This window comes from Struthio camelus, chromosome 1, assembly GCF_040807025.1.
Source record: "Struthio camelus isolate bStrCam1 chromosome 1, bStrCam1.hap1, whole genome shotgun sequence".
Taxonomy (NCBI): Eukaryota; Metazoa; Chordata; class Aves; order Struthioniformes; family Struthionidae; genus Struthio; species Struthio camelus.
In genome coordinates, this window is record NC_090942.1 from 215,830,961 (window position 1) to 215,857,195 (window position 26,235).

The following is a 26,235-nucleotide window of genomic DNA, read 5'->3' on the forward strand; positions in this document are numbered from 1 at the left end:
AAGGTTGAGATTAAACACATACTTCTGTGCTTTGCTGGAATTCAGCCAGAAAGCTGAGTACTTTGCACAGTCAAATCTCAGGATCATTTGTACAGTAAACCCAAAATAACACCAAAAAGTCTCACAAGTCTCCAGAAGTTCCAGCTGTGCCATGAGGATTTGTTTATGTCTATACTCCTGGAAAATTAACTCGAATGCTGAGCCGAAACCAGTTGATAAGATGAAAACCAAGGCACGTGCAGTTTGTTGCGTGAACTTTGTGTTGTAAGAGTTTATCTGCAATTTGTTACAGAACATCCCGCCTGGTGAACAAGAACTTTTTTAATTGCCCTGTTCCAGAAGACAAGGGCAATTAGACAACTATGTGATTGCCCTAGTTGTCAAAACTCATATAAAAACATTGTTCTGGGAATCATTCATTTTTCTTTTGTTTGTTACTGTTACTTAAGAAAGAAAGAAAGAAAGAAAGGAAGAAAGAAAGAAAGAAAGAAAAGCCTACAATCCAATTTGCATGTTCCAGTGCTACACCTTGAATGTTCTAAGCAACTCTTTGGGCTGAAATATTAACGTATAACACCAATAGAATTTCACATCCAGGATAGAAGGAAATGCCAAATGTCAGAAAACCTGAACCTGAAAATTTAAGATACAGGAATAACGTTCTACCAGATCATTCTTTAAAGAACCCGTTCTAGTGAAGTAGCAAAGTTTCCAGTTGCAGAGTAAGGGTGGAATTCAGCTCCAGACATTTAGAGATGTGAAACAGCTACCTAAGCCTGGGCATCCTGGGCCTCTGATGGCATTTGAGATGTCTAGAGTATCCTTCCTGACCTCCAGCTGCCACTCCAGAAAGCCATCACTGTTTGCAAGTGTATGCACTTTTAAACAGTATGTAGTTTGCCTTGAAGTAGAGTGATTTGAATGTGCATCAAATGGTGTAGCAAGTAATGACAAACAAATGAATCTTTAGGAGTTTCCAGTGAACTAAGCATGTTCCAGTATTCTGACTTTGGGCAGAATACCAAATAGTGCAAAAAAGTGGTGCAGTATCATGTACGTTCTACCAAGGCTGCATTTTTGCAATAATACAGCTATAGGTAAATAATATTTTCTCTTACCCTGTCAAGCTACTAAGCAACTCTCCTCTCATGATGCTTCTCTGGAAAAATATGTGAATACCAGTGACCTTTGCCATAGTGTATATTGACATTAAGAATAAAAATATGATTCTCTCTTGGGGCACAAAGTTCTTCCTTAGCTCAAAATGTTTGCTGCAACTGTATAGTATTTTTTTATGATGTCTTTATCTATCCTTTTCATATTGTAACTGGGTGTGTTTTCTTGTCTTTTTTCTTGTAGTAAATAAGCATAAAAATTTCCACGTAGTGTTTTTTACACATACATCTTACAAGAAAGCAACTCACTGAGCAGGGTTCTTCCCCTCTCCCTCCTTCAGTTCAGTGTCACCTGCAGACTTGATGAGGTGCATTCGGTCTCTTCCTCATTGATAGAGACATTAAACAGGATACACCCCGCAATAGAATAGTTCATCCCACAATAGAAGAACTCTCCTTTAACCAGCTTCCAGATAAAGTACAAATCATTAACCAAAACCTTTCGAGCGTGACAACCCAGCTAGTTTTTCATCCACCTAGTAACCCTCCTAGCTAGACCTTGGAAACAACAATGCTCTGGGAGCCCATGACCTTCCTAAAGTCAGGATGGATGACATCCATCACTTTTCCCCTATCCACAGACCTAGGTATGTCATCTTAGAAGTTAAACGTGGTTTACCCTTAGTAATTCCATGCTGTCTATAAAATATATAAGATCTTACTCTGCTCTCTTACTCCAGGTCAACATAAAGCCACTTATATCAACAAAGTACTATTACACTATAGTACTATTATTGAATTCATCTTCTTCTTGTTGTGATCTGGGTACACATGGGAAGAGCTGACACAATGTAAGACACCGGTGAGAGTGAGACACTTTATTTCACTTAGACCATCCTGGAGACTCTGAAGCACAGCTACAGTCTCTTCAGCTACAACATGATTATCTCTGGATCTCATCAGTGCTGCTTTTTAATAGGTCAGATATCGTGTGATGTGAGACATTAATCCATAATTTCCTTTCCCTTTTATGAAAATAAAGGAGGTAAATGCAAGCTCAGTGGGAGAAAACAAGAGCTGAATTTCACAGGATGAAATAAAGTGATGGTCATTCCTTTTATGTTTCTTGAGAGAGAGACTGCTTGCTTGCTTGCTTCCTAACAAAACTTCTGCACAATAAGATTGAAGGTAGGCATTGAGAGCCCCTGGTCCTTCCTGTGCGATCTCGGCCTGTCTCCCTTTCCCCAAATACCATCATTTGCTTCCTCCTTCAGCCCAGACATGTTTCAAGCTCTCAGAGACTCTCCAGCACCACGGAGACTGGGGCAGGTGGAAGGGGAGAGGGATGGGACCGCAGTTACGCTCTTCCCCACCAGTGACTGTGGGGCAAAGGTGAAAAAACACCACTCGCCCCTACCTGGAGGGCAGGAGAGAGCTAACAGCCTGCCTACCTCAGCCGTATCTGTGGGGTAGGGATGGTGACTACATCCCACCTCCTTCACCCCATCTGTGTGGGACAGGGTGCAAGGAACAACCAGCCCCTCTCGCCTGCTGACAGAGGGGGAGCGAGGGAGACACAACCCATCGCCCCCCTTCACAGTACCTGCAGGCCTGGAGCAGAGCTATCACCCATCCCACTACACCCCATCTCTGTGGGGCAGCAGTGGTGACAACACCGTCCCACCACTTGTGCAGGGGGTGGTGGGGGAATCCCCAACAAGAATAATTGATGGGGTTTTTCATTCTTCCAGTTATGTAAAAATCGAAGCGTTTTCTGCTGGAGTAGCCTGAGAGAGCAGCTTGGACAGGAGCAAATCGGTCTCAATTGGCTCGCTTTCTTTGGAAATGTGAGCACATCCTTTGGCAGGATGGGGATGCCTCTTATCGATTTTCCCTTCTCACTCATTGCGCTTGGGCACACTTAAACTGTTCACTGAAATGCCTTGTTGGCATAAGCTTGACGCTCCTCTGGCTGCGTTTGCCATCCTCTTCCTCCACCATTTAACTCCGGCACTATAATTGTGTCTTTAACATTAATTAGGAAACATATAGAAAGGTGAGAGCCGTATACTTGTTTCCAGGCTAAGATGGTGTGTGATTGCAACGGCCTGAAAAGAGAAACTTCTCCCTCGTGCTTTTAATCATGGACTCGCAGTGCAAGTCTTTCCAGCTGCCTTTTCTACTGGGAAAAATATGAAAATATATGCAACACGTCTATTATAAGAAATTCAGAGTATAGCACCGAGGCCTCTCGAAAGTGTTAATGCCGACGGAAGGAAGAGAACTAACAGAAAAGAGAAAAACCCAGTTTGTCCATTCTGCTACCTGTTGCGCCAGTGGCTGTGGATCAAAAGTATTTCTGCTGAAGGAGACAGCAGGGTCTACGCCAGGAGAACTGCACCGCCGAGTCAAATCAGCAGTGGGCCCATGGTCTCTCAGCGCTAATCAGTGACCTACTAGAATATAGAAGAAACACAGTAAAAAGGCCAGAAAAAAGCAGTACATTCCCATGAAGCACATTGCCATGGAGGTCTCTCATGCTTTAAAGTAACAATCCAGTTTTGCGTATGCTTGTGGGCTTATTTTCAGTTGATCATATTCTAAATGAATATTCCTTTGCCAGGAACTTGAACGTGATATATGTGCTGTTAACAGATGCTGTGAGCCTGGAACAGACGTAAGTAGCATCTGTTATACACAGTTATCAGCCTGTCAAGATACGACTTTATAAATGATTATGAAGTCCACTGTACACCATAACTACCCAGCGCAATTCCACTAACAAACCTGGTGTAACGGAGTATCAGTTTTAGCCTTTTTACCGTTCTTTCTACTGCCTATCGTAAAAAAAGTGTTTTGTGTTTTCCATATTCTGGGGCCAGTCAGAGCATTCTGAATTGGGTAAAATAAATCAACTGATACCTGAAAGGATTTAGAAAGCCCTTTTAAAAGAAAAGTCACAAAAGGGAGATTGATTCCACTGACTGGCCAACGGAGGGAAATCCTTTGGACCTCATGGCCTGTATCAGTCAGCGACAAACTTCCCTTTTTTTATGAACTGTTTGATTTGTTCAGCTGTCTGAGTGAAAAGCGCAGAGGAGTTGCTGGTGCGCTGTGAGCCCTTCAGGTACCCACAAACTTGTGCCTATGACTGAAGATGCTTTCAGTAACCATATGATCCCAGAGCAGAGATTCAAGGCACCTACTTGTGAAAGCAGCGCTATTCAGCGCTACTCAGAAAAAACCTGCTCCAATGGAAAAAATCTTTTTTGAACTGATTTTTGCTGGAGGTGGTCCAGAGCTCACGCACGCAGGGAACTGGGACCCCAGTTATTACGTGCTGCTTTGGCAGCAGGTTAAAGCCTCTTAATATTTACTTCTGTGCATTATTTCTAACCTCTGAGAAGCATTCATTGGGAACCTCTGCTCCAGCAGAATCATCAGACAAGCCAGATGTCCTGCATATGAGCATCTGTAGGTATGCAGTGCTCTGTTTTAAATACCATCTCTCCAGGATCCTAAGCACAGGGACCTGCCTGCTTCCTGTGCAAACCAGCTCAGGGATACACATGCAAGAAGGAAGGCAGCTGCGCTCATCCTGAACCGAGAAGGCCCTTTTCCTGCATTGGAGCAGACTGAAGTCTAGGTCCTAAACTGAAGGTATAGCAGTGTAGGCCCATCCCAGGTTACAAGGAAAGGTTAAGGGACTACAGTCACCATAGGAGCTTTGCACTGTGCTCCATGATGGTACTGTCTCTTCCCATTTAATTCCTCAGTTCAGCTCCTGTGGCATCTATGAAATTGGGGTGGAGGACTCCAGAAACTTCTTTTCCCAGTTCAACTTTGAAATGCCAAAGGAAGAATCAATTCTGAGATATTACAATATTTCCTGCCTCACTCGGAAACCAGATATAAACAAGTTGTTCCACAAGCAGCAGAAGTGATGGCGCCTGGTTTCCCGTGACCTTTTGTCTCCTGTTTGGATTATCCTGTGTCCGTGAACGTGGGCTTTGTTCCAAGCATTTCCCGCAGTGTGGATTCAGTGCTATTTCTCCTGCCATAGTGGAGCCCTTCCATCAGTATGTGAGGAGGGTAGATATATACACAGGCTCATGTAGACGCAAGGCAGTGGAGGATCAGACTTGCAGTGGTCACAACATAAGCAACAATGCAATAGATATTCCAAGACGTGCGAGCTGTGATAGTAACAGTAGTCAGATATTCTCTTCAACCGATGCCCTACAGGAGCAAAGGGACCCTTTGCTCCATTTGTTATTTCCTTGACTTATAGTTACATGGGTGCATCTGTGGTTAGACTAGACTTGCCATAGCTTTAATCCTGTTTGGCAAATTTTATGTTTCTGTCTGGAACTGGACCTGGAAAGAATAGTTTAGAAGTAGCATGTGAAAGAAAATATTTAGAAATAGAGATTATTGGAAAAAGTGTATCTTTGTTTAGGGTTTGGGTAAAGATGGGTGACAGATGTTAAGAATGACATATTGCACCAGATGTTTTATGCACGTTAGGAAAAAGAAGCATTAAGGTTATAGCACGGTGTGTCTATTTGCTAACCTTGCTGGCAGATGTGGAAGGGAGGTCTTATACATGAAAATGTAGTTTCTGTAAGTTTTGGAGTGTGTAAGAAAGATTAATCACCCTGCAAACTTGGGCCAGATCCTCAGCTGATGTAAACTGATGTAATTCCACTAGAGTCAGTGCAATTATGCTGATTTATACCAGCTGAGGATATCAGACCTACCTAATTTAATTTGTTTTCCTAATTAGAGTTGGAATCAGAACATAAACAATGTTCATCTCTCCTAAAAGAGTTATTCCACTATTTTAAAGTGGTAGTAAAATGAAATACTATAAATCTCACATCCTAAATTGAAATTCAGTGTGTATTTGTACACAAAATCTGAATGGTTGAGGGCTTATTTTGAGAGTCTCAGTCTGTAATTTTTATTCTCAGTCTTTTGGGGAATTAACATCAATTATCAACTGTCCAAATGGCTCCAAATCCAATAATAGGCAAAGATACAGCTTGAAGTAGATTTGATAGGATGACATGATAATAACCTTCTCCAAGTCTTGAAAATTTAATGAAAAGGTTAGAAATAACTTACAAATAATTTTCAGTCTCTGAATCAAATCCAATCCCTCTGAAGCGTGTTACCTAGTGACTTCGAAAATTCCCTATGACTTGCACACAACCTTAAAAGTAGTTTTATAAATATTCAAGACTTTCAAAGCTGCCCATGAAACACACAAAGAAAAAGCAAAACGTTTTAAATCATCTGAGTAACTTCATGTTCCAAATTATATTTTCAAAAGAGGTTGAGGACCTAGGAGCCAAAAATAGATAGAAATTAGTGGAGTTTCTGTTGCTTAGCAATTACATCTCAGCTGAGCCTAGAAAGTGCCCATATGCTTGATCTATCTGCAAAAGAATACCTTGACTTAAAACAACAAAGGCAGAATAACTTGATGAATTAGTGCTGTGTGACCATGCGCTAACTTCCATGGAGGTCTTAGTGACATACTTCTAAGGCTGTAATTTTAAAGTCTGATGGGCATTTGCAAAGAAAAATGTCACCAGACTTTACAAAGCCTGTTGCAGGTGCGCTCTGGAATCTGCACTCCTGGCAGAAAATCTCTCCAAGCCATGCCGAAGGATGAAGGGACAGCAGCAGAAATACATGTTACCACCAATGGGAATAAGAAGAAATTGTTTATATCTCCCCAGTGCTGGAAGTCAGATGCTGCTGAGAAAGCAGCAGGCAGAAATGAGTTGTTATGGGAAGAGGAAAGAGTTGCACTGAGAGATATCACTAGGAGGGCTGCAAAGGGACTGGGAGCTGTTGCTGCAACTTCCCCTTCTCCTGGTATTAGACTGGGAAAGGAAGGGCTTGCTCAACAGTTGCTACTGAAGTTTGCTTAGGGAGCCTCAGTTTCCTCATTATATGCTATAATTTAGAGATGGTCTTTGAGGATAGCTAAGGGGAGAAAGTAAGGTGTTCTCTAACCTGCTGGGAGGTGCTAAAGGAGTTTTTTTCTGATCATTATAAACTCACTGTAATTTTTCTACTGGTTCTGCAAACACATCTTCCTGCGTTCTGACATAGAGCAGATTTTGTCATCGTATTCACCTAAGAATGCTGCCTTTTCCATCATTCACAGACAGCAAGGAAGACCACCCCAGCTGGCAGCTTCTTAATGTTACCTACCTGATAAGATAAACTGGAAAGTAATCTTTTCAATTTGAAATGCTGTGTTTATTATTTTATATGATAGCAATGATCTATCATACCAGAAATTACCAGAAGTTCCGAAGTTATGGTTACAGTATGGTATTTTGTTCATCTTCTCCCTAAAGTTTTGTTTGCCACAAGATAATTTTATTCATTGGAAGTTTGGTTTGATGATACTCACATGCGCTCTTCATCTTTGCACTACAGATTACATTTCAGAGATATTTAGGAGCTTGAAAAGGCAGATAGGACACACAACCCTTCTTTTAAGGTGCTTTTTAAAAAACCCACCAAGCGGCTCCACGTTTCTTTAGGCATGCAGATACCCTGGAGAATCTAGTCTGAGCCTTTAGACAGATAGACTCATGGCAAGGTAAGTTAATTAAAGTGTATTATTAGACTCCTACTGTAATCCACAGATGTCAGGAAAGGACGGGTCTCAACCATCTACTGGCTAGAATGTCTAATAGACTGCTTTCAGGAGTCAAAAATTTGGGGATTTTCCTGCTTCCTTTGGGAGCCTATAAGTCTAAACTGCTTCAGTGGAATTAATTAGTTTTTCCTGTAATTCATCCTTAAGTTTCCTTTGTATAGCTTCATCCTATTACTCATAATGTTACCTCATGGCCTATCCTCCCTTTGAAATTTAAGCTTATATGTACTTGTATGGCAGCTACTTTCAATGTCCCCTAGCATTATTATCAAGTTATACTTGGCTAGATTTGCTAAAACTTTCTACATAATCATTGTTTCCAGGCATGTAATTAATTACCTTTCGACTCTAAATTTCCCACAGTTCATTAGTCTTTCTATTGCTCAACTGCCACCCATTATTGAACAATATATAAATCTGTACTTCACACTTGTTGCAACAAAGCTACACTATAAACCCATACAGTCCTAAACAAATAGTTATTTAATTGGTCTGATATTGTATTTAAGAGGGGAAAATCAATGCATACCACCTCCTAGTCTCCATTTGCCTTAGTCTTCTGGAAGGAGGTTATCTTTCCTTTTCCACAATATTTCTTCCCTTCCTAGCTATATGAAAGGTGTTCTTTAATGAGAAATAGAAGGAGAATCTTCAACAAAGGAAAGTAAAAAGCCTCTGCAGTATTTCACATTTGCAAGGAAATGGAAAAATGGTAGAAGCCAGACTGAGGCTGACTGGCCTGTAGTTCCCTGGGTCCTCCTTCCTCCTCGTTCTGAAGATCGGTGTGACATTTGCTTTCTTCCAGTCCTCAGGCACCTCTCCTGATCACCGTGACCTTTCCAAGATGATTGAGAGTGGCCTTGCAAGGTGTTTGAGACTGGTCTTGCAAGTTACATTTGACTTGTGAAAAAATTTACAAGTTCATTTGTGCGAGTGGCTGGTGCTCTTGATACCATACAGCAGGGCTAATTCAGGTACCTCTGGAGCTCTTTTAAGCCATTAGACCTCCAAAGCTAGAGCACAGCATTTCCTCACTTTTTCATCTCAAAGTATCTTGCTCAGCAGGTGATATCTCTGTAACAGCAGGAAGATGGAGGCCACTGCTACATCTTTTCCTTCCGCAGGCTCCAAGTGTCTCCACAGGATTACAGTCAGCATGAAACAACTTGTGCCATGGTGCAGTGGGACGGCAATGTGGTACCAGTGTGTACTGGAGGGAAGCTGGCATGGAGGTGGTTGCCTGTGTGCTGCAGGACGAAGCTATGATGTTTCCCACCTCACACATTCAGGAGAACGCTTAAAACACCAGGAGAACTTTTTTTGCAGGTAAACAGCTGCATCTCTAAATTTGCCACCTGGTTTCTGCACCTTTGTCTGCTCTCACTTCACATTTCCAAGCCAGTCTGCACAAGCCGAATGAGCAACAATTTACAAATAAAATTGTGAAACTTGCCATGAAGTTCCAGAATTGCCAACAGCAACGTGGAGAAGAGCAGCCCTACAACCTGGCACAGCAAAACAGCCAGGAAAAGTGCTCTGTTGATTTTGGTAGTATAAATGTCAGGATTATAGCCAGTGTTAAGAGCCGAAGGCTGTGCTTGCCAAGAGCCACCAGCTGCCTGTTAATTATTGCTTAATTCATTCATTAGACAAACGTTACTGCATAGCGTATCAGGCATTCACTACTCAGAGCAGGACAGAACACTTGTAATTGAGATTTGTCTGAGATTAAAAAAATCTCATTTGTGGTTTTTTTTTTTTTTACTAAATAGAAAAATATCTCTCATTGACTGAGGTTTTCTTTCATAAAAATGCAAATACAGCATCTATTAATTTTGAACTTGAAAGATATCTGCCATACTACTGTCCTCATTTCTCATCTGGAACTGTTGAGTATCTCAAAGAATTGGCATCTCTGATCACTTATCTCACCACATATAGACTGTTACGAGAAACCTAATTAAAGTCATCTGGGATTATGTACTCTTGACGTTCGAGCAGAGCTGCAGTATCATCATCGCTATAGGGATGTGGTTTTATGCACCATATTTGGTATTTCAGCATAATAAAAACAATCAATCTGCCGCTTAAGCTAGCAGCAAAACCTTTAAAGGGAGTTTTAAAAAAAAGGATATATATGGGAGAAGAAGAGTTGGGCTCTATAAACATCCACTTTCCAAATGAATTTCTAAGAGGCAAATGGAAGTGCTATGACAGTGAGCACTGATAATTGTGATTCTGTGATTCTGTGATTCTGTGATAATATTTAGGGTTGCTGTTTGTCCTAAGCCATTTACTGGGTTAACTTTGCATTAAAAAGAGCAAGAGTCTCTGTCCTGTGGTCTCTTGGGGGGCTGTTAACAGTGTTAGTTCCTGGGACTTTGGCAATGGCTGTCTCTTCAAGTGAGTACAAGCAGAGTTGTGCTTTGGTGCGCAAACTGCTGCTGGTGACATTTTGCCTGCTGGTTTAAGTGTTCTGACTACTCTACATCCTCTGATCCAGGGTGAGTTCTTTGTCAATGGCTTGGAGGAATGAGCACTGCTACTACGTTTTACAAGAAGGGCTAACAAAGGAGATGATAATCAGGGGGAGTTACTGTGTTTATTGGGGCCATTAGAAGCTGCATGCATTTTTTAATCAAAAACTTTCTGTTCCAGTGGACTACAAAGCTTGTTAATCAGGAAAAATAAGCCTACAGTAAACTCCCAAGGAACTGGTAATCACAAGGGACAACCCTAAGATAAAATTTATCATTTTGAAATATGTTTTCTTATCTATATTTTTAATAACTTGGATGACTAAAACACAAAAAATGTAAGGAGCCAAACTTATTTTGGAAGTTTATACTCCAGCCAATAAAATGCATTTACATAGTGGGAATCTCATAAGTTTTGTGAGGGATATCAATCATTCTGAATGGCAGTCATCTTGCAATGTTAGATTATCCATTATCATGTCTACAGTTTTGCAGGAAAAATATACTAGATTCTGAACACCATCTTCCAATGATTTTGATTCTGACCCAGATCCAAAGCTCTAGGGGAGGTCTGAATCCTTACGCAAAACAAGATTTCACTCTGGGTCCAAGCCTCATAGCATGGGCAAACTGAAGACAGAAGCAAGTCCTTAGGGAATATGAGAAGACAAGTCAGTATTAAATTCACACTCCACTATGCTCATTTTAAGTCATGTGTGTCTGATAAGGCAGGTATTTAAAATAAAGATGCAAAAAATGAAGCTTATTTGATGGCTAGCTTAACAGCTTGGACAGACAGTTCAGTAGAGTTTCTGCTCATATCAGAAGCACAAGAAAGCTATGCAAAAAGTGCTGAAACATCTGCTCTGCTCCAAGCTGGAGGCTGCAACAGATATGCAGTGTAAGCCAGGGTCAGTAAACGTGGTTTCTCAGAATACTGTAGTTTCAGATCCGGAAACATAGATCAATACTAAAGAGTTCTCTGAGCAGGTTAGGGAGGCTGGAAAAGGATACAGGACCCTATGAAATAAGGACAAACTGCTACAGTGACCAAGCAATATTTCTGAGCTTTTCTTCTGTTTGCCTCTGTTTGTCCAGGCAAACTATTATTACAAACAAAACAAAAATAAAATCCTCTTAGCCAACAAAGGGATTGAAAGAGCTTTCCTCTCTATCTTCTTTAAGTAACAGGGACAGTTGCTGCATCCTTCTTACTTACTGCAAACTGATTCATCGCTATTACTCCTCTGCTTAGTATAAAACAGTGAAAAAAAAATTTTGTCCAAAGGTTACTCACTGTACAAATACACTTAATGAAGAAAGCAGGGCTGGGTCGACTCAATGACATCAATAATTAATTTCAGTGTGTAGAGATACTAAAAATAAAAATAGATTTTGAATTATACTTAGTGCAAACATGGTTGAATACATAATTTTTCAGATCCACAGTTTAATTAGGAACTCTTATCATCACATACTGGACAGAAGAGGTATATGCAGTCAACCCAGTGCTGCCAGTCAGAACATGCAAGGTAATCTTTTCTCTTTGTCCCTTTCATGGTCAGCCCTGCATAATGTACTTTGTCATTCCTCCTTTCATCATTGGCTACTGCTTTGGACAAAATTTTTGGAATGAAGAGCATGTCCTTTAACTCTGTATGCATTTACCAGATTGCAATTTCTCATCTTACTGCTCTTAAAAAAAAACACTTTTTAGCTCTGATATATCCATATTAATAAGGATGGGATTAATCTCACTTAACTCCAGATGTCTTTTCTGCAGATGTCTACTTCTGATCTAGTTCCCTAGACTCGCCTTGTAGCAGTTGCAGCTGCTCTGTTTTAAATATCCGTCTTAGGATAAGATGGTACCCACCTGACAAGGTGCCTCTTTCCCACTGCTTGCCACAGGGATAACTTAGCTACTTCATTCAGCTCTGTAGCTGATGTTACAGAAGTCTAACCTGGGAGAGAAAGCCTGCCGAAAACATCCGTACATTTTGTTAGTTTCTGTTGCTGTCTTAATAAAAATTGGAAGTCCAAAGTCACTGATTTTCTCCAGCTAAATGAATTATGTGCACTGCTGGAGGCTGAGGACACCTGCAGCAGCTCTTTAGGAAGGTTGAGTTCCACATGAGCTCACCTCTATGCCCATTTCTTGTGCTTGCACATGTTTCTGTGCGCACATTTCCCATCATGCATGATGGCTTCCTAATACCGCAAGGGCTCTTTGTCTGCATTGTGCAGCACAGTCTGCAGTTCGTCAGCTAGATTAGGATGATGTGACCTTTTTACAGCAGGGTTGGTGACAGAAGGAATGCACATAGAGCTACTGGTATGCTCCTTGAGGACCAAGCACAGCCATCCCTCTGCTTAGGCACAACAACTTCTATTCAGCTATCCACAGCTCATCAAAGCGCATAGGCAAGCAGACGCATACCCCTGTGACAATCTTATTTTGATATCAAGAACTGGTGGAGCCTGCAACAGCATCTCCCTTTTTATCATATTTGCATCCAATAAACTGGTGAGGAGAACCCATCCATGTTTCACGGATGAATATTTCTACCAGAGTTCAAAAATATTTTTTTAGTGTTGAAACATATTCATATGCCATAGTATTCTGCATTTAAAATGCTGTTTTCTTGGTCCTGACTCTCCATTGACTTGTACCTTGTGTTATTATTTTCATTAACATAGTTCTGATCTGATTTGATTTTAAAGCTCTCCTTATCATAAGTGTAAGTGATAGGGCAGAATGTAAAGAGAAGTAAATATTTCGCTTTTATACTCTTTAAAGAGCTGTGGGATTTGGTAAAGCTTTGTGGGTGCAAGTATGCAGATAAGCAATATGTGGTCCAGGCTTCCTGATGCAGCAAGTCAATTCTAAGCCAACTCTAAGGCTCCGAACCACAGCCCTGAAGCAGAGGGAGCTTATAAGCCTGTAGATCTAGAAATACAAATCACATTTACAAATTTGAGGTGCACAACTCAGTTAGGGGCTTAACTCTTTTAGGAGCCTCTGCACTTGCAATGCCATTGCTAGTTAACTCTTTCCACATTCAGATGAGAGAAATACTTAAGGACCTTTTTTTAAGGATCCTTAAGGACCATTTTTTTGAAAGGTAAATCAAAGGGTAAAGTGTATCTTTGCTGTGTTAATTTTGATTTTTCTTCCCTTGTAATTTTTAGAGAAGATGGAGGAATGCAAAAGCAGGCTTTAGGAAGGCATGCAGCTAGTGTTTACTTTGCTCTTGTCCTTTTTGCTTTGACTTTCAATAAGAGAGATGACTATACATCTTTTAACATAAAACTCATATAACAGTGATTGGCTTTGTGAGTCCTTCTCTTTATTTATTTTATTTATTTTTTTTTTCCTTAAGGATGAAAAGGGCAAGACACTAAGGAAATAACTTCTGTGAAGAACAGGCTGCAAAGCGCTGGTGTTCATTTAAATTGTGGGAACCTAGACTCCAGCATGAACCCAGTTCTGTCACCTCTGCTCAGATTAAATACTTACATGGAAATTAGCATTATTGCTCATTTTTCAATACACAGTGTGTGGTTCTCTAAAAATAATAGTGATTTGTCAATAGCATCAGAAAAGTAACACTGAAAACAAAGGGAAAGCTTGTGAAATAGCTAAGGGAGGCTCATGCTCTGCAAAAATTTCTTTTCAAGGCAATTCTTCATTTTTGGAGATATAGGTCAAAGTCAGACATCTTGGTGTTAAAAGCAAAATAATGTCAAATCTAGTTAATCTGTGGAATGCCTTCTTATCATCCTCATTTGGCGAGCCCTACAATACCTCAGCCTGGTATGTCTGTATATCTGCTATAGACTGTAACATTTGACATAGTTGCTGAAGGAGTGGTCGGATTGGCCCGTAGTACGTAGACTGTACATAGACACTGTGCCTTTCTGCTGTAAGTATGGCTAACTCCCCTGAGAAGAGTGCCCCACGGATAAGACACTGAAATGTATAAGAAGAAATTGCTTCTTTATACCACCTTTAGAAAAACGTATCGATTTGATTAATCAAGATTGGTATTAACACACTGAATTACAGCACGGACTGAATATACAAAAAACATTATCACTAGAGATCTTAGCAATTTTAATGCTGGGAGTTGAACTGTTTAAATAACCTCACCTCAAAAAATGTAAACATATCGATATTTTCTGCTTACATGGCAGTTCACAAGAAACACATTTCTTGAGGCACTGTGTTTGTTTTGGTTGCAAAATATAAAAATGAAAGGCAAGAGCCAGAGAACGATGGCATTCACATTTGCTCCGAGTGTCTTGTGAAATACAGTACCTTTTTTGAGCCCCAAGTGCTGGAGTACTATGGCTACATGACAATCTGAGCTTTCCTTTTAAGAAGCTTGAGAAGAAAAGCTTGAAAACATTGAATCTTCAGTTTTATGGACGAGCAAAAGTAGTCCATAAAGTAAAATAGAAAAAACTTCAAATGCATGCTTTTACTTATAAAACCTCAAAATATTTTGATCTGAAGCCATGGATTTACAACATTTCCAATTAGCAATGTTTTAATAATGCTTGAATCCAGTTGTCTGCACAACTGTGTAGGGAATAATATTTATTGTTTAAACTGCACCAGGAGTTGACTACAAAGAAACAGTCTAAGAATTGACTATTGTTTCTCACTTATACAGCCATATCTTTTTGCTCTCCTATTACTCCAGGAGGAAATAAGCTACTACCAGAGTCTCGGATGTGGTGCTCCTCAGTACTGCTGGTTGCAGCGTGGGGGCATGCAAGCTGGAAAACTGGTCCTGACTCTTTCTCATTTCTGCAGGTTTCTACTCACTGACCGGCCCATGAGTGGCCCCACAGGACTTGCACTCCTTTCTAGTGCTGCTTGGTCTTTTCAGCCTAGTAGATCTAGCCTGCCCTGCTGCTTCTGAACGGTTATTCTACAACCGCAGACCGCCTGAGCCTAAGTAGTCCTATGACAATTTAAATATGGCCTTCAAGCTGAAGCAGGAACTGAATGACAAAAAGCATCCAGATCACACTCCTCAAAGACAACTGATCTGCTTCAAAAACCTCTTACATCAAATTCTCATTTAATTTACTTGTGTCTTTTCTTGCATTTTTAGACTACCATCTTGAGCAAACAAGATCGGGGCATTCCAACGCAAGAACCAGTTTTCCTTTTCCTTTGCATCCAGTTCCTCCTGGGAAAGAGATTTCTCTGGATTCAAAGAAGGCAGATTCATTCCTTTGGTTAGTAATACGGAGTTTAAAGAGACATCTCATCAAAGTTAGTGTTGCTTTGAAAAGACATTAAGTTATTTCCTCCAATTTCTGGAGGCCATCGCTTACGGCAGGAAATGTATGGAGCTTTACTTAAAAGCACAGTCACCTCCTGGGACTTTCCACTTTTTCCTTAGTTCACATTTGAAAAACAAAATGTTAAGCTGAACTGGCTCTGCAGGAATAAGAACTATTTTATAACAGGTGGCAGCACAGGGAAGGGCAGGAAAATGGCAGCTGCTGCCTACTGTTTGTGCTGGCATCTTTGCTGTTTGCCTACCGGTCATTAAAACCCAATGGTGCTTTTGGGGAGCATCAAGCTGCAGCATATTTTTTGGAATTCTGGTTACACTCTACTTGGGATAAATATACAGGAGGCTTCTATTTTTTCTGCTATTTATTTAACAGCTGTGGAGTATGATTCTTATATAATACTATCTGCAAAGCAGCATAGTATCAGACTCCAACATAAACTACTTCCTAGCTTTTCTAGTACAATACAAGCACTAAGATGAATAAGCCATTAGGCTTTTTAATGTCTTTTTAACTTTAGCTTTTATTCTCTCAAGTAAAAGGCAAACCATTTGCAAAAGACAAGCCGAGCTGAGGGGGTCTATGTTTGTATTTCAGTGCCAGAGTTATGAACCTGTCTCTTATTTCTGTAATAACGAGCTTAGATACACCCCACTAATTGCAACATAGTGCAACAAAAACAGATCTCTTTGTATTTCCTTGCGATTAGTACCACCAGCCTGTTGATACACGAAGCCCATTTGTGCTATACAAAGAGTTCTCGACCCTTCTTCTTCCTCAACCATCTCCAGAGTTTTCTTTCTTCTCCTTGTTTCCACTCGCACTTGATGAAATCTCCTGCTCTCTGGCTCACTGTGTTCATTCCCCTAGATGATGCTGATCTACATCTGCGATAGAAACATTTATTTTTCTGTCTTCATGTCTGCAGAACACCTGGCATACAATGGAGACACATATAGACTCCTCTTTCACTAGCCAGATGAGATGAAGAAGTTTGGGGTGATCTGTTACTGAACTTACTGCATTGTGTCTCTCTAGCCCTTCCTCACACATCATAAACATTGTGAAATTATTATTAAAAATTGGAGGTGGAAGAGAGAGAGTGACTTGCTGAGGGCAGTCATCACCAGAGGACAGCTATTGGTTTCTTGCTGTTATGCAGGATTTGATGAACAGGTGGCTGAGTTTGGTTCTGAGGAGCTGCAGGGTGTATTACAGGGCTGAAGACAGAAAATGGCAGACGGAGATCTTTGAGAACAGCTAGAGACTTTTCTGCGAATCACCTGATCTAGTTGTTCCAATGATGATCTTATATATCTTTGTGACAGAAGAAATTACAGTGTCTTTACTGGCCAGAAATACCTGAGCTGCAAATCCGGCTTGTGCAAGGAGATGGCACAATTGCAGTCCCTCTGTGTGGGAAAGGGATTAGAAGGCACATAGAAGTTTTGCAAGGAGGTACATGATCTCAGTATGCACTCTCCAGGGCCGGATACCCATGGTACATTCAAGAGGGAGACAATTCTACATCCTCACATCATCACATCTGATTAAGGAACTTATTGTAGCCCGTATGTTCTCCCTTAGCACCAGAGGAATTTTGAAAAGACTTTATGTATCCTTTAAGGTCTCTGAAGCTAAGGTCCTATATCACTCTCCAAAACAAGCTGATGAAAAAACGGTCACATCTAGTTTTTCATGGCACCACAAACTGAGGATTTTTTGAAAAATTATATAATTTTGGGTAAAATGTGGCTGCTGGACTTCACTTGACAGATATATCATTCCCTTGGGTGTACAAGCCTGCTGTTTCGGTCCCGCTCTACAGCAAGACCTTCCACGCATTCACCACCTCCCAGGAATTCCTTTCTTCTCACCCTCCCAGTTTCGGGAAAAGCAGAGAGCTACAAAGCCCATCTCTTCGGTTAGGAGGATAAATTGGAACATAGTTTACTGCCAGTGGTAAAATTCGAGAAGGTGGAGGTCAAAGCCCAAAGGCATCTGCCCGTACTCAAAGACTGACCCCAGAGCCTAGCACAATATGCAGTTGGGTAACATGTATTAGTTGGCACCCATCCAGCTCCAGATCTCCAGTACATGCCAGCATCAGATGAATATCAGGATGAGGAAAGGGTTGGCATGAAGAAGAATTCTGTTTTGGGTCTACTTTGTAGACCCAAAGGAAAAAGAGAGTAGAAGGGAGCAACAATGAACCTTAGGATACAGCTGAAGGACAGATTTCTCATGGGCTGAGTACTTGGTTTTTTGAACAATTGCCTTTAATCATCTTTAATTTGAACAATTGCCAATAGTCTTTATTTCTATTTGAGCAGTGAAGTAGGACAGAAACAGAAAGATCTGTGCATAGAAGAGTTTCCAGACAAGAAAATGTCCAACACATAGCCTATATTTGTCCTCAAACAGAAAAAAAGCTAGAAAATCTACATTCCTGGGCTAGCCACTCAGAACAGAATATATGCAAATACAGCAGTATATTTGTACATAATTCAGCTGATCCATTATTTGAATTGCCATTCTTCCTGAGTTACCTCAAAATGTAAAATAATTCCTGTCTGAAAGAAAGATACACACCTCCAAAATGAATCTGATGTGTTTTCCAGATCTGTACTTTCTTAGTGCCTAGCCATATTTCTGCTTGTCTTATCTCCTTGCATCTTAACAGTTTTAAAGAACTATGGAAACTGTTGAATGAGTGAAACTGGACTAATGAAACTCGCTGAATAATCTGACAGACTGTGGTAGGAACTTGCAAAGACAGAACCTACATCTCATTTTATCTGAAAAATAAGGAGCAGCCGGCATTTCTGCCACATAGGACAGATACTGTATTTTTACGCTGCAGGATGAATCTATGCAATCTTTTGCTGGCCTCCCCCTTCTTTCCCCGCTATCTGACCTCTACAGAGGGTGAAGTTACCTGGGGTGAAAAATTTTGAACTATGTGTTCTGCCCTTCATGATTACTGAATATTACTTCATGGGACCCACCAAGATTTTCTGTACCCCAGAGAAGAAAACATATGTTAACTGAGTCAGTGACTCAGACCTTCAGCAACGATTCACTGCTCGTTTCTTTTCAAAGTAACATCCCAAAGACTTTTCCCTCGTGCTGGGAAGTGAACTCTGAGTGCATTTGTCACCACTTGGCTATTTCACCAAAGCCCCTGCGCTAAGACCCAGCAGTGGTTCTCACAAAGCGGCACGTAGGCTTTTACTTCACGACAGGCTTGTTTCCAGCAAGCACTAAACATCAGGTCTCGCTGATACTTTAAGCTCCTAGAGAAGAGACAACTCCTTAGGTTCCCAAATCATTGACGCACTCTCTAGCTGTTCTCTACAAACATGCCTGCGCTGGGGAAAGACAGAATTAGTCTTTTCCACATTGCTGAATACCAAACTTGTCTGGACTCAGCTCATTCAGGAAAATTTGTCCTAACAGGAAGAGGCATCTTTTAAGAGGACAGTCACTTAACTTCAATCTGAGTTAGATTCCACTGTACTCAGATTTGGAAATGACATTTTGATCCCACTTACTGTAGATAGCACTCAAAATGAAGGAAGGACATGTTAAAAATACCTTCAAATGCTGTTTTCAATCTCTGTTTGAATCATCCTACGTATTCAAAGTGAAGGTCACATTTTAGTCCATTTGCTTATATAAAAGAAAAAAAAATCAAATATCCTTTCAGCAATTCTGCCTAAATGTGATCTTCCATGACTAAAGCCTTTATTTATGTTTTGGTAACATCTCAAATCTACTAAGGCATTTTCATCCTGAAACTTTTTACAAAATAAAAAGGCAAGCAGCGTAATTTGAATAGAAAAGGAGTAGACATTCAAAACACGCATATATGAACAGCTTGGTTTTCAATGGGCTGAGAGCTGATTGGTTTTATTCAGCTATAAGGAAAGGTCTGAAAATCGGGACATTCATGGAACCTTTTCAGTTCCTAATACTGTAAACAAAATAGGATTGCCCTCCACCCCATCCAGGCTGTACTGTCTGATTTCTTGCAAAAGATGCGAGAACTAGATCTTCCAGAGGAATTTCAAAGAGAAAAAGAGAGTAACATTAAACCTCGATTCAGAGTAAGATGTAAAGTGTAAGCAGGCTCGTGGAAAACATAAACAAAAATAGGACAAAGTTGGTTTTCATAACAGAGACAGAGGAGCAATTTGATGAGGGACCAGAGCTGACCAGACCGAGCAGAGCTATGAAGGTCCTTGAATGGGAGAGACAAATAGCTTGCACTTGATGAAACAGAGAAGTGAGATTTGAGGTGCTGAGATGTCATCCTTTGTGCATCTCCCCGCTTATCCCTGTCTATAATGGTGAAACCTGCCGTTTTGCTCTTCCTTGGTGTCTCAGCTGGCTGACAGAGAACAGCAGGGGCTGCACCGTGGGTAGACGAACTGGCAATCGCTCTGTCATTAAAACCGGAGGTGGCGTAACTTAATAGGAAAAGTCAATACTGCGGAGAAAGAGCAAACCTGAACAGCCCTCTGTGTTCTCCCTTTGCAGAGGGCCTGGCCCCAGCCATTTCTTGCATCTGTGCAGGGAGGGTTAGCATGCTATTAGCATATCATTTATCCAATGAAAGAGAGGACTTGTATGCCAGCAGCAGCTCAGACAGACATGATCCCAGGGCAGTTGCATTCCCTCTCTCCGATGCGTTGTTATGCATATGTTTCTACAGTCTCGGAGATGCAGAAGCAAACAGATGGGTTAGGTCAAAAACAAACTTGTACTTGGAGCGGCTGGAAAGAGTACAAAGGAAACTGAAGCCCTCTCTGTGGTATTTGCGGATGCCACTCGCCCTTGTGTGATTGCCTGAATTTTTCAGCAGGGCTTCGAATTTGACCCCAACTTTGCTTTCTCGGTTAGTTAAATGCAAGCGCTCCTCCTGATGTCTCTGCTCATGCTATTGCTTGTTTGCCTTGCAGGAGCAATTGCAAGAAGTAGCCCCATTTACAGACCTACCTTTTCTGAGGCACTGGGCACCCATTTGATGGGTCCTGCTACTATAGAGCTTACAAGACAAGACAAAAGACAGGAAAAAGTAACAGTGAAATTATCATAAATTTAGCTAGTTATAACTGCAATGAGTGCAGCAAGAATCAAGTCTGACATTCTCTCAGCCTGGCCCTGCTGGGGAGTGTTTTGCCTTGCATCATAATGGTGGTGAGCTTTTAATTAGTAAGATCTTGAAATTGGTGGAATATCAGCACAGTAGGAGCAGTGGCTGCGCTTCAAGAGCTCCCATTTAAAAATGGACTAAGTGTGGGAGAAAGAAACCATAAATGAGAAACAGCAATAAAAGCCATAGTATATTTCAGACTTCTAAAAACTTTAATTGCAATTACTGTTCTATTCACAAGATGAAGAAGGGAAAAATCTGACCCGCTACTGAAAAAAAGTTTTTACATAAAATGATGATTTTAATGCAATTTTCACAGAAAAGTCCTATTTAAAACTTCTGTTTCCTCATTTTCATAGATTCCACTGGAAAATGTACATAACAGATAACTTTTCTTGAAAACGCTGTGTGCTATACTTTGAACTCGGATGAAATTCTACATCAAAAATATAGCAACTTGATATTCTCTTTGCTGACAGAGTCAGCAGAGAGATATAGGTATGTAGGATACAGGAATATGTATAGGAGAGATATAGGAATGCAGATAGGTATGCACAATACCAAAAAAAAATCACCCGTGCTAAAGGAGGGGAAATAAGCTCAGGGTAAAAGAAGGCAGCAAGGAAAAAGGGAATGTGAGCTTTGTTTCTATTCTCCCTCTGAAAATAGGATTCTGCCCTGTCAAGTCTGTGGTATCATCCCACCTGCGCTATAAGATTGTGCCTCCCAGTGCAAAAATCAGATGTGTCACCTGCTGTGCGGAGAAGTAAACACACTAAGTTAAGAATCGAATTATCAAGCATCAGTGCTCTCTCTGACAGAGACCAAATTTTTAAAAAATAATACAGTGGGGGATAGTGTCTGTGAAGTAGGGGGGAGATACACAGGAATGCTGGTAAGGCAGGAACTGGGAAGGTGAAGAGAAAATAGACACAGATTCTAAAGCAATCTGATCACATTCTTAACTCAAGCACAGGATTTTATGATGACATATGTGCTTAACATGCTCCCTACATTGCTGCCTCAGTGGGTACCTGGCACTGATTTGGGCACTGAATAGCAGCTGGACAGGCAAGAGTGACATGGTCTGTGCTGCCAGACAGGTGTGTTGTTTTTGTAGCAGTATTTTGGAGAGAAACCTGCATATTGATCAGCAAGAAAAAAATTGTGATTAAATAATTCCACTTGCTGAATAGCGCTGGTTAGTACTGGACCCCCAACTTGCCCGACCGTGGGCAGTGGATTTGCCAGGTAATAGATTCTGGATGTCCTTAATTCTAGGGGTGTTTTGCCTGTATGTAGCAAATATCTAACACCAAGTTGAAGGTAAAGGTCAGTGCCCAAGGGAGTCTAAATGAACTGATTAGGCCAAATCAAAGTCAAAATACGTCAAACAACATCTAACCTCTCAATAACAGGAGTTAATCCAAAAGCATTTTCAGGGGCCTCATAGTTCAGGGGCTATTGTAGTCTGCCTGCAGATTTATGGCAGTGATTTTGTTTTGTGCCACCCATAAGGATGTTTGCGCAGAGCCAGGTTCAATAGCTGATTTTCTTTTTCCGAGAATGAAAAACGTCACGTGTGGGATTCATTTGACCAAATATAGCCATCTGTTTCTAGGCTAGTCACCCTCTGACTTCCTTTAGAATCTCTGCGGAGAAAAAGCACTTTGAGAGGTTTGCTGCATGTTAAAAACAGCTAAAATAAGGCAAATTAATTGTGACCTCAAAAAGTCTATTTCTTGCCTTTCGCTGTAAGGAAGCTGAGAGACACTAGCTCAGATGCATAAATGTACACTGCAAATACTAAAGGGAGATGAATCCCAGTGTGCCCTATTTTGCACTTTTTTCTCCCTTTTTCAGTATCCTCAAGGTCACAGCTTGCACAACTCCCGCTGCGGTTTCTGATTTGTGACTGCTCTGTCATTATGAGGGGGGAACACAGAGCTGCCTCCTTTCTCTGCAACAGGAGGACATCATTCAGGTCTGGAGGATATGGCATCACCAGCTCTTCGTGCTACAATCACTATCACTGTAACCGTTATCATATCCAGCAGTGCTTGCTTGTTTTTCCTGAAATACATCTGCTCTGAATGTTGCAAAGCTACCCAAGTGGTACCAGCAAGAAGACTTCATCCTAGCAGATCTGAAGAACAAGTCTAATCTCATCTCATCATTTTATCAGCTTATTTTCTAGGCTGTGGTTAGAAGTATCTGTACTGGGAAATAAGAAGAAATATCAGAAGGCAGAGGAGACATGGCATTCAGTGAATAATATCAGCTAACAGACCCTTGCTTAGTATCAGGGATTTGCCACGCTTTCCTTTTTGTATCTTTGGTTGGTTCCTCGCAGTTTAGTGAAACTTCTTCAGAAATTTTCTAACAAAATGCTACTACAGATCACACATTTCCAGTACTATTTGGCTCTCTTTGGCAATGTCTTTCAGCCTCTCTGATGATATCTGGTTTAGTGAAGTTCACTTGTTGGCTTCTGTCCAACATGTTTTGGTGCTACTCTGGTTTCTTATTTGATAATGGATTCAGGGTCCCTTTGCTACCAAATAGTGTCTTTCAGAGAGAGAGAGAGAGAGAGAGAAGGCAGAAGAGCACAGCACTGGCTACCTTGGGGAGTGTGTGAATTTGGCATCTTTTGAAATTGTCAAGACAAACTGGATGCATTTCTGGAACACCAAAGACCAGGCTTTGGTCTCCATACACAGGCATCTGGGTGATAAGCACCTGTACTGTACTGTGTACTGTGTATCACTACAGCTTGCATTACATTACACTAGAGGTCAAACAGATGATTTAATAATGATCTTCTGACCTTAAACTGTATGCTGACAAGTATTCATATCTCTGTTAGTAACAGACCTTTGAAGTCCACAGGTTATTTTTTCTTTCTACACTTTGTATTTGCCATGTAACCAAGCTCCTACAAGGCATTCATTGGAACCACAACTATATAGTTCCTTTTGTAAAAGTTCCAGCTAACAACGCTCCCTGCCCATGCAAGTGCTGTTCCTCCATTAACATCTCCTATCCAATGAGTGAGACATGCTGGAAGCGTGTTAGCTATGAAGAAAACACCTGGATGAAATAAAAACTGAATCCTTCTGATGTTCAGTGTACGTTTTTCCTTTTCCTAGATTAGCCAAGATAAAGTTCAGGAAAAAGTATCCGTGGAAAGGCTCTTATCGGGGCATTTTGGCTTATTTGAAAAAGGAAATAATGAAAAGCTTTTTTGGAAAATCTAATTGTAGGGCTTTTTGTTCACCTCCCAAAGCAACAGAGGTATATAAAGATAAAGAAATAAATGAAGGATATGTATACAGCGATCCAGCCTGCCTGCATCAAGCCTTTCAAATGTGTGTTGTTTATCACTGGCGGTCATGTTCACTGAGGCAAACTACAGATATATTTGCTCTCTAACAGAAGGACCTTTCCAGGAGATATTGTTTTAATGCCAGCCTCTGCTCTTCCCCTCTAAAACAAACTGCAAGCATTTCTGGTCTTTTTTTATATTAGCAAATTTGAAAAGGTGATTTTTGAAGTGCCCATGTGGAAATTTTCAAAGAGAAAATGACTCTTATTCTTATAAATCTAATGGTGTGGGAAGAGCCAATTCACATTTTTCTGAAGAGCTGGATTGCCAGTACTGTATGCCAGGCATTTTTTGGACCTGAGCAGTGTCCCCTGGGCATCCAGTTAAGATGAAGACGAAATACAAGAGCCAGGCCCATTGTTATTTTAGGAGAGGACCAACGAAAACTAAAACCACAAGCAACGCAGAGCTCGATTCAGACCTGTGTGTGGACAAAATCCATTATTTTTATTCAGATTTCAACTGCAGATCAGTATTTATGCTCAGAACTGAAATGTTTATATCACCAAGTCAAAACTGAATATCATGTTTTGCCTCTTGAATCTCCATGTATCTCAGTGGCTTTGTGTAGCTATATGCCACCAATAAGTTAACCGAAGAGCTGATTTTTATCAGATGAAAGACTGACCTTGAGATATCTGCTTTACAACTGTGCATATTAGTGAAGAAAAGAAAATAAATCTTGGTTTCTTTTTCTTTGTATAAAATGTTGATCATATCTGTATCTGTAAAAGCTTCCATGACTCTTCATTTCATACCAGAAATATTTGTGAATACCATTTAGCAAGTCTCCTCAGCCTGAACAAAGCCCATGAACACTGTTGACAGTTGTAAGTAGTTGCCAATATTTTGACAACTATATTTACAATATAGCATTTTGTGCTTTGACTGGACTGTTTTTCATTAAATCTTTTCTCATATCTTAACCATTTCGGACTGATACTCCTAAATAAAGTCATCAGATGCATAAGTGATTCTCCCTGATTATTAATATGTTTGAGTTGGTTGCTTCCTCCTTATGTACCTGTGTGATTTTGTTTTTACATAAATGAATTCCTCCTCTCAGATTCATTTTGACATGCAATCAGCCTGCTGCCATGGCACTTCTGGTTGGGAAATAAGATGCCCCCCTGCATAGGCTGGACTTGAGACACCTGGATTTCTAGATCTTCCACAGCTTTTCTATATGAATACTGAAAAAACCACTTAGTCTTGTGCCTGAACACCCTAGGAAACGGCTGGACTGGAGTCACCTCCCAAGGACTTCTGCATGTTGTAGATGAATCTTGGCCCTCTTACTGTATAACGCTTGAATTACCAAGACTCAGCCAAGCTCAATGTCACTTCAGCTTGGGGCCCCCACTCTGATGCTTCCCACCTATCCCCTGACCAGCAGCCACAGGTCTGGCTCCAATTCCCTTCCATTCCTCCACCTGAACGTGGTCCTCTGGGCAAGTAATTGAGTATGAATTAACCAAAGAAGAGACAGAAACAGCTTAGTGGTTCGGGTACTGCCATGGGAGACGGGAGGCACTTGCATCCTCATTTCCTGAGGATTTGTTTCTTTATTTTCCATTAATCTTCAGAAAAGAATACGTAACTAGTGCTGGGAGCAGACCAGAAATCACTATTCTCCCAAGTCAGCTGTCAGCTTGGCCAGAAAAATATGGGCCCAATCCATCTTTAATCTTTTTATGCAAGGTGGGACAACAGGGCTGATCATCACTAAGGGTAAAGAAGCCTGGAAGAAGTTAGCAAAAAAGATTTCACAGAATCACAGAATCGTTTAGGTTGGAAGGGACCTCTGGAGATCATCTAGTCCAACCTCCCTGCTCAAGCAGGGACCTCTAGAGCATAGTGCCCAGGATCACGTCCAGACGGCTTTTGAATATCTCCAGCGAAGGAGACTCCACCACCTCTCTGGGCAACCTGTTCCAATGCTCTGTCACCCTCACAGTGAAGAAGTTTTTTCTCAGATTCAGATGGAACTTCCTGTGGTTCAGTTTCTGCCCATTGCCTCTTGTCCTGTTGCTGGGCACCACGGAGAAGACACTGGCCTCATCCTCTTGACACTCCCCCTTCAGATACTTGTACACGTT